We start from the raw sequence: 13,188 nt of genomic DNA, 5'->3' as shown, positions 1-13,188 counted from the left end.
GACATTTACAGCCTAAAAAGGCTGTAACCGGATTGGATTGTTTCCTTCTGCTACCCCCAGTTTCTCACAGTTGACCCCAGTTTATTGTTATGAAGTTATCAGTATGTTTGTACCCCTGGTTGTTGTTTTGAAATCATATCCACCATGTTGTCTTCTTCCTCCCCTCACAGTTTTCCCGCCAGAACCTGTTGTTCTCCCCTGCTTTCCCGCTCCTCTGCCTGTGATTGGTTGCAGTTTGCCGCAGTGCAGAGGTAGCTCCCATTGGTCCTTTCCCTCAGATACCCGAAGTCTCCACCCTTCCTTATTATAATACCCAATCCCAATCCCTTCGGACCTGTCAATCCTTCCCTCCTCCCCTTGCCTGAGCCCAACCCCTTAAACCACCCTATATGTCTGTGTTTCCCCCAATAAAAGTGGCATTGCTTCCCTCACCCTCAACTGTGTCCTAGTCCTTATTGCAGTGCCCTATCCTTTTCCCTACAACCCACGAGCTGTGGCAGGGCTGCAAACAAATACATGGATATTGCATGAATTCACGTAACTTAGGGGTTTGTATTGACGTTTATGTCTTTTTGTTTTTCTCTACATTACTAAAAAATTCTAGGAGTTAAATAGTATAAATTTAGTATAAATATGGAAGAATGATTTAGAGTGATCTATGTTAATATTACTTAAAGGAGAATCAATAATAAGAAATATATTCAGTAGCGCTTACATATAAATACATCAGTTCTGCCCCTCAGGTGGCAACCAACTAAATTTTTTAGATTCTTTCTCTGATTGTTTACTCAAACTCAGCATATTTTAGGGTTTGCACAGTGGAATGGACTTGAGCTTGCCTTACCCTTTACTAGCAAGATTTGAGTGCTGGGCAAGTGACTTGGGTAGGGCAGAAAGCAGCATTTCAGAAAATCAGAAGGCAAGCTACAAAGCAGAGCAGGTTTTTAAAATCATGTAACATGTTGAGCTTTGAACTACTCACTGTAAGACAAGGTGTAGAGGTGGATGTGTTGTCAAAGCCTACTCTGTTAACGAAGTTAACACTCCAGAGGGAGTTGTGCTCAGAGAAGTCCTGCTTTGATCATTAGTGTTGCATTTTCATTTTAAGTACTCGTAAATGGTTGCACGCAGCACCTTTAACAGGTAGCTGAATGAAAAGTTCATTAACATTAACTTGTCTATAAAGAGATCCAGAGAAGCTGAGCCAAACCTGGGTTTGTGTTTCAATAGTACTGAAGAAATATTAAAGGAACAATACTGTGTTGTTTCTCTGCTGAAATGTGTATACCTCTTCCAAGGAAAGCCTTGGATACAGAGGTGGAGAACAGAGAAGATGAAAATACTGTAGTAAAGAACTGCACTGAAACTGCCTGAGGAGCAGAGAGATACATAATTTTTAGACTGAATAACCAACATAAAATGTACACTTGCCTTCAAAGCAGCAAAGGTGGATTTGTACTGAAATGAGAGATGCAGAATAGGAAGCCCCAGTTGTGTGTAAGAGGCCATCCTTCATACATCTAACAGGTATTTGTTTTTATATTCTTTTGAAACATTGTGGAAATAAGAGCCATTGTCAAAAAGGGATTACATTCTTGTAATCATAACTAAAGTACAGTCCTTGTTCCAGAGTAGGGTAATCATTAATGAACCCTTAATGGAATATTAATGAATTGATATTACCTGAAAACAATTTAAAAGGATGGATCATTAGGGACTTACAGAAAGGTAGGCTTTTTCAGCATCTGAAATATGTAACTTTCAAGGTTGAATGTCATTTAACTGCTGTGGACTAGAAAGCTTTGATTGCTCCCTTGAGACTGCTGTTAATGTGTATGTGATGACTTTGTCATTCAAGTAGCATGTAGGAACTGGAGACCTCACAGGTCAACAGATCTTGCAAAATCTAAGCACAAAACCGAAGAATAGCCCTTCTGAGTAATGCTTACTCAGTCTAGATTAGAACCAAGCATTTTGGCTGAAGAAGTAACTTCTCCTCTCCCCTCCCGTCCCCTCCCCTCCCCTCTTGTCCCTTCCCCTCCCCTCTCCTCTCTCTATATGAGCTCAGTAAACTCAGATATATGTGTATGATTTGAGAACTGTCAGCTGAATGACTCCTCTTGGAGCTGGTAGAGAGTAAACTAAGAGACCAGCACCTTCACTCTTCACCCCAGTATAATAGTACCTCCAGAATGATGTGGCAAGCTCTTTATATTACTGTTGTATAACCAATTTATATCAAGAGCATGCAGATAAAACTTGCATTCCAATTGCCTCTTTTCGTCATCACCACCCTGTGAGCATCACTCTCCTCATATTAAACTTATTTCTCATGAATAATTAAAGTTTTAAAAATAAGGGTGAAAGAGGAAGACAGCGACCAGGAATATCAGGCAAAGCCCATGGAATGCAGCTTTCGTTGGCAGCTGCAGACACTGACCACATTGCTGGCAAGTACCTTACAGATATGGAAGTACAGATATCTAACTACGGATATATAAATACAGTTAAGGAAGCCGCAGCTGAGTTTAAGATGTTGAAGTCTCTGATAAACATAAATGTTACAAGGCAACTTTTTCCAAACCCAAAATGTACCTTCAGCTATCTTACATAAATTGTTAGAATTTGGGTGTTTGATTGTGAGTCCACCAGCAGTGCTGGACCAGTGCTCCAGACTTGTGCCCAGGGGATTTGAAAGCAGGCTGGGATGTATACAGGGCACAGTGACTCCTGAGGATGTAGCCCTGCCCTTTTGCTTTTCACAGGGGAAGTGCCTCTGGCCTGCCATAGCTGGGAGGTGGAGGGCCACAGCAGAGATTAACTCTGACTATTTGCAAACGTTCCCCACTGGAGCCTTTGGCCAGTCTCAGCAATGGGTGGAAATGCTTCAAGGTGGCCCCTTATCTCAGTGGTCACATTTTGTATGGCAACAGCATCACAGAATAACTGCATTCTAAAAGGCTTCTTTTAGAATTGGTTTATGAGAGTGTATGTGTATGCAAACACGTATGCAGGTGCAATTTAATCTCTCATTTTAAAAGACAGACAGGCAGAGCTGTCAGTGATTTACCAAGGAACTGAGGGTTGTTAGCACAGGAATGTCACTGGCTGCTGTGCTGCTGTGGTATGTGATGAGGCATTGGGCTGGGGACAGAGCTGTCAGGCTTGAGATCAGTGCTGAGCTCAGCTGCTTAGAGCCACATCCAGGTACACAATACCCACTGTCTGCCTTTGCAGCTGGAGAACACACAGACATAGCTGGGGGAGAAAGCGTCTCCATGTAAGGGTCAAGAGAAACAGGCTTCAGATGTCTTCAGGGAAGCACTTTTTAACTGCTTCAGTATCATTTATTCACCTTTGGCTACGGTGCTTTTGAAAGCACCCCTGTTACCAATTTCACTCATGGGCATATCAAGAATTTAAGAAAGAAAAATTTACTTTTTTTTTTGTTTGTTTCTTTATTTTGATTCTCGGTCACAGGCCTTAGGTATGAGCCAGTCCTCTCTGCACATATGTAGCTATTATAGCTGAGGTTTCTGCAAGTGAACTAAATTGCTGTTGTATGTATTTAGTTTATATGCCACATCTGTTTAAGCCAAGGGAGACTTAGGTACTTTTGAAAAAAAATATGTCACCAATTTACTTTCCTTAGCTTGCCACAAAGGCCAACATCTATCCCCAGGCAAAGGGACAACTCTGCTCTTTCAGTTACTCCAGTCAGCACAGCAGGCAAGCTTATAAACCCAGTGGGGGTTCTCCAGTAAAAATTCTCCATCTTAATGAGATAAATGATCATTTTTTCCATGATGCAATAAAAACAGAAGTATTTAAACTCTCCTCTCTTCAGTGGTTGGCTGCTTTGCCTAAGCTTCCTACTAAGTGAATACTTCACAGGCTTCAAAGCCTGAGCCCTGTGAATGTGCGGTGTGATTATGCTTTTGCTGAAAAATGTGGATAATTCCCACTTCAAGCACACTTAATTTTTTTCCACCTAAGGCTATAAAGAAAATAAACAACTTGCAAGAGTCATGCAAATAACTTTAAAATGGAAGGCCTGTTCCCTTTTTCACATAACATTTTCCAAACTAATTATTTAGAGAGTAATTGACTTGCAAAACGATCCAGGAGGCCTCCACAGTTGAATTATTATTTTTGATCTGTCCCAGAATGGTGCTGCTATTTCTCATAACAGAAAATGACGACCTCCCTCAAGACTTACTGCTTTAGCTACCACTAACAGTCTCACACCTGTCCTAACTGGATTCAGATCAGAGAAATTAATTTGAATAGTTAATTAATTCCAAATGTCCTACGTAACATGGAGAAAGGAGTGCTTTCCTAATTGCCTTTTTGGGGGAAGCCTGGCACACTGACCACCTAACAAGGTTGCTGGGCCGTTCTTGCTACATTGAAGAATGATCAGGTAATGGGCAAGAAACTTAATTAGTCTGCATAAGGGAAAGAATCAATAGCTTATCAGCCATGAAAGATTCAGGAGGATGTCACATGCTCAAAATCTCTAATAATCACTTCAGCAAGGTGCTGACCTTTTCTCACCATCTGCTGCATGGCCAAAGCAAGCAGTCTGGAATCATGATCTCACTAAAAGCACTGGGAGTCAGCTACCTAAATATTTTGCTGATCTTGATCTCCCAACTTTAGGTTTGGGCAGTGGATCCCTTACAGCCAGTTGGATGATGATTCATTCAAGCTTGATGAATGAGGCTTTATGCACTTCTGTGTATGTATGGCATTTTTCAAGAAATACTTCACAAATTGTGAAATTATGGGGGTGGGTTAGGGGTGGCAGTAGCAATGTTATGTATATATTAAATATCCTGTGACATTTTCCAGAAATGTGAGTGGTTTTTTCTCCAAAGGAGTGTTAGCCCATCTCTGCAGTTGTTGGGATGTCTGCCAGTTTGCCACCTAGACTGCAGTCTGATGTTACTTCAGTCTATCTAAGCCCTGTTTCAACCTTCCCCAACAGTAGGTCAGTGTCCCAAGTCCTCCTAAGTCACTGCATGACCACCCACTCTCCAAATGCCATCTTCCCTTGAGACAAGCAATGCCAGGGACTTTCTAGATGCTTCAAGAAAAGGGTCATGAACAGCATCTGCAAAAAGGCAAGTGACCCACCTGGAGGCTCAGAACCTACATGCACTGCAACAAGTAAGTGGTATCATTTTGTATACTCATTTACAGACAGAAGCACCTTCTCTAGTGTACATGGATAGGTATTTTAGACTTCAGCCTGCGCTGAAGGCCTGTTATATACAGCACTGTAGGAGTATCCCATGACTAAAACATGGTAAATTGAAAACTGCTTCAGTAAAACCCATTTGCTCTTCTGAAAGGCTGAGATCCTACAGGTCCAGTTGAAGTCATTGATAGTTGTGGTTGCTTGACACTTCACCTGGCTTTGAAAATACTTGGAAAGAAAAAGAAGACCAAAGCATCGTTTTCCTTCAGTCTGCCCTCCTTCAAATCTTCAGAGGCCTAAATATGTCTCAGATGCATCACCATAGATACTGAAAAAAAATGTAAGCCTGCTTTATGGAGGGATTTGTTAATAAAATTTTGCTGTAGGTGAAAATTTCAAAAATCATAATTTCTTATTTTATATAGCAGCAAGATGATATTATGGACTAATCGTATTAGCATAGCTAAGACTGGGGTCTTGGGACAATAGAACAGAATAGGAGATGAGCTGTCATCGGTAAGACAGCAGAGGCAACTTGAAAACTCATAAGGAATAATTGAAAAGCTTTGATTACGGTTATATTGTTTCTGCATTTGGTTTTTTGGGGGTGGTTTCTGTTTGTTTATTTAATTCTAGATACTTGCTATTTTTTAAAAAAAGGGTTAAAACTGCGTAAAATGTGAAAACATCCATGTTTCATCAAAGCAACACAGTTCTTCACTGTGGAAAACCCATAAAATTACAGGAAACAGTTTAATGTGGTAGGTGTTCATTTTTAAGGATTCTGTTGACAGAAGTTGATGAATGAAAATATTGTGTTTCATTTTTGCCTTTTGTTCAGTAAATAGCATGGAATTTTGATGCTGCCTAGAGGGACAGCTTTGTACTGCGGTGGTCTAAACTGGGATTTTTCATTAATGTAGCTCAATCAGAGTAGGTGGAGGTTTCTTCTTTTTTTTTTTTTTTTTTTTTTTTTTTTTTTTTAAGAAAAAAAGCTGAAGTCAAAGGGAAGACCAAGAAAAAAACACCACAAAGTTTATCTTTTGCTCATCTGGAAGAGTTTATTTTAAACACGGAACATTGTTTGCTGCTGTGGAAATGAAAGTGAGAGAGTTGCAGCTTTCTTCTGATGCCATCTGGCAGATGATTTACTTACGTATGGTATTCACTAATCCAAATAACCCTGTGTGTGGTAGCATTGTCTCTTTACTGATCATGCAGCTGAGTTGGCTGAACCCTAGATGGCTCACACAAGGCTATCAACAGCACAGTACAATAGGCTGTTTAAAATTAGAACAACATTAAGGAAAGGGACATGCCAAATTCATTGTGCCTTTACCTATATTAAGCATTTTCGTTGAGTTTGATGTTTCCTTTTCATTCTCTTCATGGTTTTATTCACTCCAGTTCTACTTGGGCTTTAGCCCACTTAATTCAACACTTACACATAGCTCAGATGGGACTACAGCACTGGGGACTACATCCCTAGATTGGTCTCCTTGTCCTGATGTAGTTGTGTTTGCTCCTGTAAGGTCCCCTCTCAACTTCTCTTCCTGCTGGGAAATAAGGCTGCAACTTTTACAGGACAGCTGTATGCTGTAACCAGTAGCTTTGTGGTTAAGGAACTCTCCTAGTTCCTAACCTCAGCCAAAATTGTCTTCAGATCAGGATATTCCCATTTATCAGGAAAGAGATATAGCTACTTCATTATCATTAATGTTAGTCTTCCTTCTCTTGCTGTAATATGAAAGCAAGAGCCTTGAGTGGCTGTACCTGGAAGCAAAATAACCAGATGATTATGCCTTGAGAAGCAAATCCCAAGCTATGAGTAAATGCAGGCATTCCCTTAAATTCCAGAGAGAGGTTGGTATTCTGATGCTCTTCTATGCTCAAGATAATGTAATGGCTCCCTTCTTAATGCCTTTTGAGTGACTTGTCCACAGTGTCTAACTCTGCATGCCTGATAGGTTTCTTATTTTGGATTCAAATTCTAATCTCAGGTCTAAAGATCTAGAATGAGAGTATTGAGTCACCCTTTGTAGTCACTTCTGGCTTTTAATTGGATCTGGCCTTGATAGATCACTTCAAATAGTTAATGCTATGGTTCAATTTGCAGTTGAACAGTTTAGAAAGTGCTGATTTTCCTTAGAGATACAGCAATATAATTCATATGTGAAATTAAAATATATACAGTGTAAATATTTTTGTAGCAGAGATAGGGAATGAACTGAGAGCTTAGCCCTTTTCCTGCAGAGCAGCTGACACTCTGAACTCACTGGCTGCATCTGTATTGCTAGGCATTTGGTGCCAGGACCTATTTCCTTAACCACAGGCTGAATGGGATGGTGAAGCAATGTTCATGTTACCATATTATGTTCACTCCCAGAAGAGGCGTAGGTACATCCAAGTGGCTTTCTAGGAGTGTCCTTGGCCCATACTGACTCCTGAATGATGCAAAGAGTTGTTTCAGACCAGAGCCAAAACCATGCCAAGAACTGCTTAAACTATTGAACAGGGCAGATGATTGAATTTCAGTGCTTGGACTGACACCCTCTAACTCCATAAGTGAGTGGAATGAGCATAGCCAAAAAAATGCCCCATCCTCCATCAAGTGTTAATAGGATAGATGTGATTTTTCAATTTACATCCATGATGTTCAGAGACCAGTCTGGAAAGCTGAAGCGTATTTTCTCTTAATAATTTTATAGTGCTAAAATTCCCCTGACTTTGCTTCAATTTTTATGGACTGACCCTGTAAACACATGGGGAATTGGTATTGTTATTAACATCACCACGTCATCATGCTTTATTCATTTCCAATTTTATAACTATGGTCTGATCTCTTGGAATTGTGTCTGTTAGCATAACACTGGACTATGGAAATTTTATTTTATCAAAATGTGTTATTCTTGGACTAGAATACATAGTTACACAGTTGCATTTTATAGATCCATAGGTTTTTTAAAGCCAGAAAAGGTCCTTAGATTATTTAGTCTGACTTCCTGAATGACACAAGCCATTTAATTTAACCCAGTTAGCCTATGTCAAGTCCAGCAATTTGTGTTTGGCTAAGGCTTATCTTCTAGAACAACGTCCAGTTTAGATCTGAAGCCATCAGTAGTTGGGAGAATCCACCACTTCCTTTGGAAATGCAGCCCAATGGTTATCACCCTCACTCTTAAAAATATGTGTTTTGATTCTTGACTGAGTTTGTCTGGCTTTCACTTCCAGCTTTCACCTCTCATTATGCCTTTTTGTGTGAGATGAGAGTGCTGCTGTGGCCGCTCAGTATTTTCTCCCTGTGATGATACTTGCACATTGTAATCACTGAACTCATCGCTGGATGTTTTTATTAAACTCAACAGACTGAACCCCTTTAATCTCTTATTTCAAGGCTCTCTTCCAAGGTTTCTGATAATTTCTGTGGCTCTCCTCCACATCCTTGCCAATTTTTTACCTCTTTTGTGAAAAGAGGAAACAAAAACTGGATGTAATACTCCAGTGTGTGTCCATTTATAGGCAATCCTAATACTTCTCAATGCTTTACCTCAGTTACTCTAAGGCTATCACTAATTTAGATGTGCTTGGGTTGCCCCCTGGAACTGAGACCAGCTGGAATATCACAGTTTGCATCAGTACTCTTGAATGCTCTTTATCTTCCACAACAAGGTGTTGACATCCAAACTACTTTTTGGGATAGATTCCTGGCAATTTCTGACACCGTATCTGTGTTTAGGAACTATCTGGAAAAATGCTGACGGGGCCAAAATCATGCCAGGGATGAAAAATAATCATCCTGTGGTGCATTTGTTCAAGGACTGTCCCTTGCCACAGCTCGTGGGTTGAAAGGAAAAGGATAGGGCACTGCAAAAAACGCTAGGACACAGTTGAGGGTGAGGGAGCAATGCTGATTTTATTGAGGGAAACACAGACTTATATAGGGTGACTTCAGGGGTTGGGCTCAGGCAAGGGGAGGAGGGAAGGATTGACAAGTCAGGAAGGGTAAGGATTGGATATTAGGACTAGGAGGGGTGGTGACTTCGGGTATCTGGGGGAAAGGGCCAATGGGAGCTACCTCTGCACTGCAGCAAACTGCAGCCAATCACAGGCAGAGGAGCGGGAAAGCAGGGGAGAACAACAGGTTCTGGCGGGAAAACTGTGAGGGGAGGAAGGAGACAATATGGAGGACAGGATTTTAAAACAACAACCAGGGGCACAAACACACTGATAATTCTACAACAATAAACTGGGGTCAACTGGAAACAATTGGGGGTAACAGGGATATAACTGTCCAGTCCATGTACAGCCCTTTTAGGCTGGAAAGGTCCATTCCAGTGGTAAAAGTCTCTTCAGGAATTATAAATTCTCCTCCACGCCTGATATCTCTCCCATTCCTCTCGGTTGTTCTCTTCGTCGTCCCCAACAGTCCCTAGGAACTTTCTTGGATTTTTTTAATTCAGTGTGGTAGTCTAAAGTGTCCCAGTTACGCTCAAAGCATCACTTAAAATTTTAGCTTCAGTGAAAGTATTAAAAAAAGATGTGTTTTTCTCTGTTGTTTTAAGAATCCAGAAGACAGATATGCTGGCTCAGCAGGTCGCCTCAGTCGGATGAAGATACTGTCAAGTTACCGATCTCCTGATTTTCATTCACCCCATTTTCATCAGATACTTGGTTTTGAACAGATTCTTTGTCTGGTAGGATTTGCCTCTCCTCACTTCAACGCTGATGTTAAAGCATACTTGGACAATTAAGAGCCCAAATCTACACTTTTCATTACAAGATTTAGGTGAAATACTCCTGCTCAGCTTCGCTTTTGTGCAATGACTCTTACTCCTATGTGGACGACTCCTGTCTGTGATGATTATGCATCTAAATCACAGAAGTATTTTTCTTTAATAAAAATATTACCCATAAATATAATATTTTTGCATGGGTATGATACAATTTTTGATTTATTTTCTTTGATATTTACAGTAAGAATTGAACATGAAATAACATCCTATCCTGAGTTTTTAAAATTCAAACACTGGTGCATTTGTGCATGCATCTGGTTAGGTGAGAGCTATAGATAGCCCTTGCAACTGATTTCACTGTCTCAAAGAGACAAGTGCTTGTGAAGCACAGAGTGCAGAGCACAGTATATTTAAGTTGTGAATATGAGATTCTCATATTCAGAAACTGTCACCAGTTTTGGCTGTAGAGTGGGCTGTGAATTGTGGTAGTTTTGGGCCATATTTCTGCTCTGTTCAGCCATTCTTGATACAGGACAGTAACCCTTTGAGTAGAGTGGTAGGGATGGCAGTTTTAGTAACTGTTTCAGTCACCTGAGGTGGATTTACCAGCAAACATGAATAGCAGTCTTGAATTTCTTCTCCCTTATAAATCAGCTCTAATATTAACTTGTGTGAATATAGAAAAAGCATAAATGGCTGTTCTTACCTCAAGAACACCTGCGTGCAGGAATAATTTGAAGTGGTAGCTGATTTGGTATGAACAAGAGCAGGGCCTGTTGCAGACATACAGTGGGGATTCATTATTATTTTCATTATGTTTTATTATCATCACCTTCAGTGACACATGCAGTGTTTCTTTCATCACCATGTAAGGGAGTTAAACACTACAACAGCAACCTAATATTTCTCAGCACCTGCCCTGTTTGGCAAGTCTTTGTTTGCTAAAGTTTGTTCTGCCACCGTTGATTTTAGATTTGCAGTTTTGCAGCTGATCAAAGAGATGAGATTACTTAAAACAAGGGCTTCCTGGGCAAATATATCACCACTGGTCTAGTTTGGATTTACAGAGCCCTGGTAGTGAAAGATCTCTAGGGGCCAGCAGAAATGAATGTGCATGCAGACATTTATGATGCCACTCTGTTATTTTTAATGCACTGTATATTCAGCATTTTCTTCCCTTTATAGTGGAAGATCATTTAGATGTTGCTTTGAAGACTAATTTGGGAATGTTGGCAAAGGCCAGTTAGTGTGACATGTGCAATTTATTATATTAACAATATCTGATGAAACAACAAATGTGAATAATTCTGCCGAGTACAGAGAAAACAAATGCACTCTTTTTATGCTGTAGTTTGATCTGATCTCAGTAGACTACAGTTAATACAATTTGAAACAAAATATGTATGGCACACTGTTTTCATAATACTCTAATAAAAGTATTTCTCTTTCTCATTTTTAGTTTTTTTTTTTCTGTCTTTCAATCTTCCCTTTGTTTTGTTCAAATAAAAAAAGATACAAAACATGGATTTTACCATCTGTAAAGAAACTAAGTTTTCCTCAACTGCTGTTGTTAAAATGCTGGAATTCTATTCCAGTAGGTTCTTGTTCAGCCTATGTGCAATAAATAATAAAGTATGGAAAACAATCCAAAATCCTATGTAATTCACAGAGATATTAATAAATTCCTTTTTGGTAGGGAAGCCAAGCAGCTAAGCAAGTTGGAGCTTCACTGCCTGAAGATGATTGAAAAAGCATAAAGTAGCGCATGATCAAGAGTCAGGCAGTTAATATAGTGAGAAATCCATTTGCCTTGTTGACTCAGTAATTTATTTACTGTGCTATTGATTTGATCTGTGCCAAGAGAGAGCTAAGGGCTTGGTCACAGCTTTGTTGAATGTGTTGTAAGGGCTTATATAGAATGGCTGGAAGAAAATTCTAGTGGGCATGTCATGGTTGGGCTGACTTGAAAAAAACCTGGGAATTTGTGACTCTAAAAGTCACAAGATTCCTCCTCTTTGTTCCTCCACTCCTACAAGTTGCTGGGCTTATTTCAATGGGTTGAGTGTACTTCACCAATAGACCCCATATGCCCATGTGGCACCCCACCAGGCAGGCCACTGGGTACCCTTAGAGCATCCTAGATTCACTTCCATCTACCTCAGAGAAATACTTACTCAGGTTTCAGTCTTTCTGCTTAAAACTTTCCACTGCTCACTGGGGGTGATTCAGAAGTGTCAGTCCCATTGATTCGCCTTTTTTTCTTTTGTTTGTTCCTAACTCTGATAGATGAGTTTTTAAAAAACCCTCCTTCCTGATTGCTAACTGCCAACAGGGTAGCTAGTGCCATTGCACTGGAGGAAGTGAGCAAATGAAGCCATGTGTAAATGAATGTCATTAACCATCAAATTAACTTCCTCAGCAGTGGGGAATACTGTACTTCATTAAAGTTCCACTCCTATTTTCAATTTGCATCTAATTTACAATTTTACCCTAGGAAAGCTTATCCCTGGTTTTTGTTAGCTAGATTAACTTTAAATACAATACTTAAAATATGTTTTTTGGATCTTTCAGCAAGTCGAAGTTGCTGCCAGTTCTCTAGAAATGAGCAAACTGACTGTTTTTTGTGAAACGTACTGTTTGCTTGAAATTCACACTGGGGCATGACCATGTGTTTGTACGTATGCTTCAAGGATGGATCTGCTCTCTGTTCATAAATTACAAAATTGCTTTTCATTGCTCCCTATGAATTCATCCTGAGTTTGATGTTAGCACAGGATCCAGTGAGATTTCAAGGAAGAAATGAAGTTATTTTGAATCATTTTGCCAAGTTTGATGATAACGATAATCAGCCTCTGAAGGTAACCAGCGAAAAACTCCACCCTGTAGAGTTGTCTGTGGTTTGGTTTTTTTCTCTTAAATGTGTTGCACAAAATATGTTTTTATTTTTCTACAGCCTTTTCACTGGCAAGAAATTTGTGTCTTCTGTTGCCTGGAAAACTTGATAAATGAATGGAGAGACAGTGAAATGAGGTCTTGAAGAACAACTGGAGACAGGGAGATTTTCAAAGCAAAGGATGTTAATCAGACTGCTTAAAATGTGTTGTTGTCAAAGACTGAACAAATGAACATTTTGAGTAAAGGAAGGTTTTTTTTAACTTCTTGGTAGACAGAAAACTTATTTTAGAATAAAACGGCCTGTTTCTTATATTTCTAAAGTTTAGAAGTAGCGGGGGAAAAAAGAATATGTTCATA

The sequence above is a fragment of the Chiroxiphia lanceolata genome, chromosome 3, assembly GCF_009829145.1.
Source record: "Chiroxiphia lanceolata isolate bChiLan1 chromosome 3, bChiLan1.pri, whole genome shotgun sequence".
In the NCBI taxonomy this organism is placed as follows: Eukaryota; Metazoa; Chordata; class Aves; order Passeriformes; family Pipridae; genus Chiroxiphia; species Chiroxiphia lanceolata.
The sequence above is the reverse complement of the archived record's forward strand: the minus strand, read 5'-3'. Positions refer to the sequence as shown.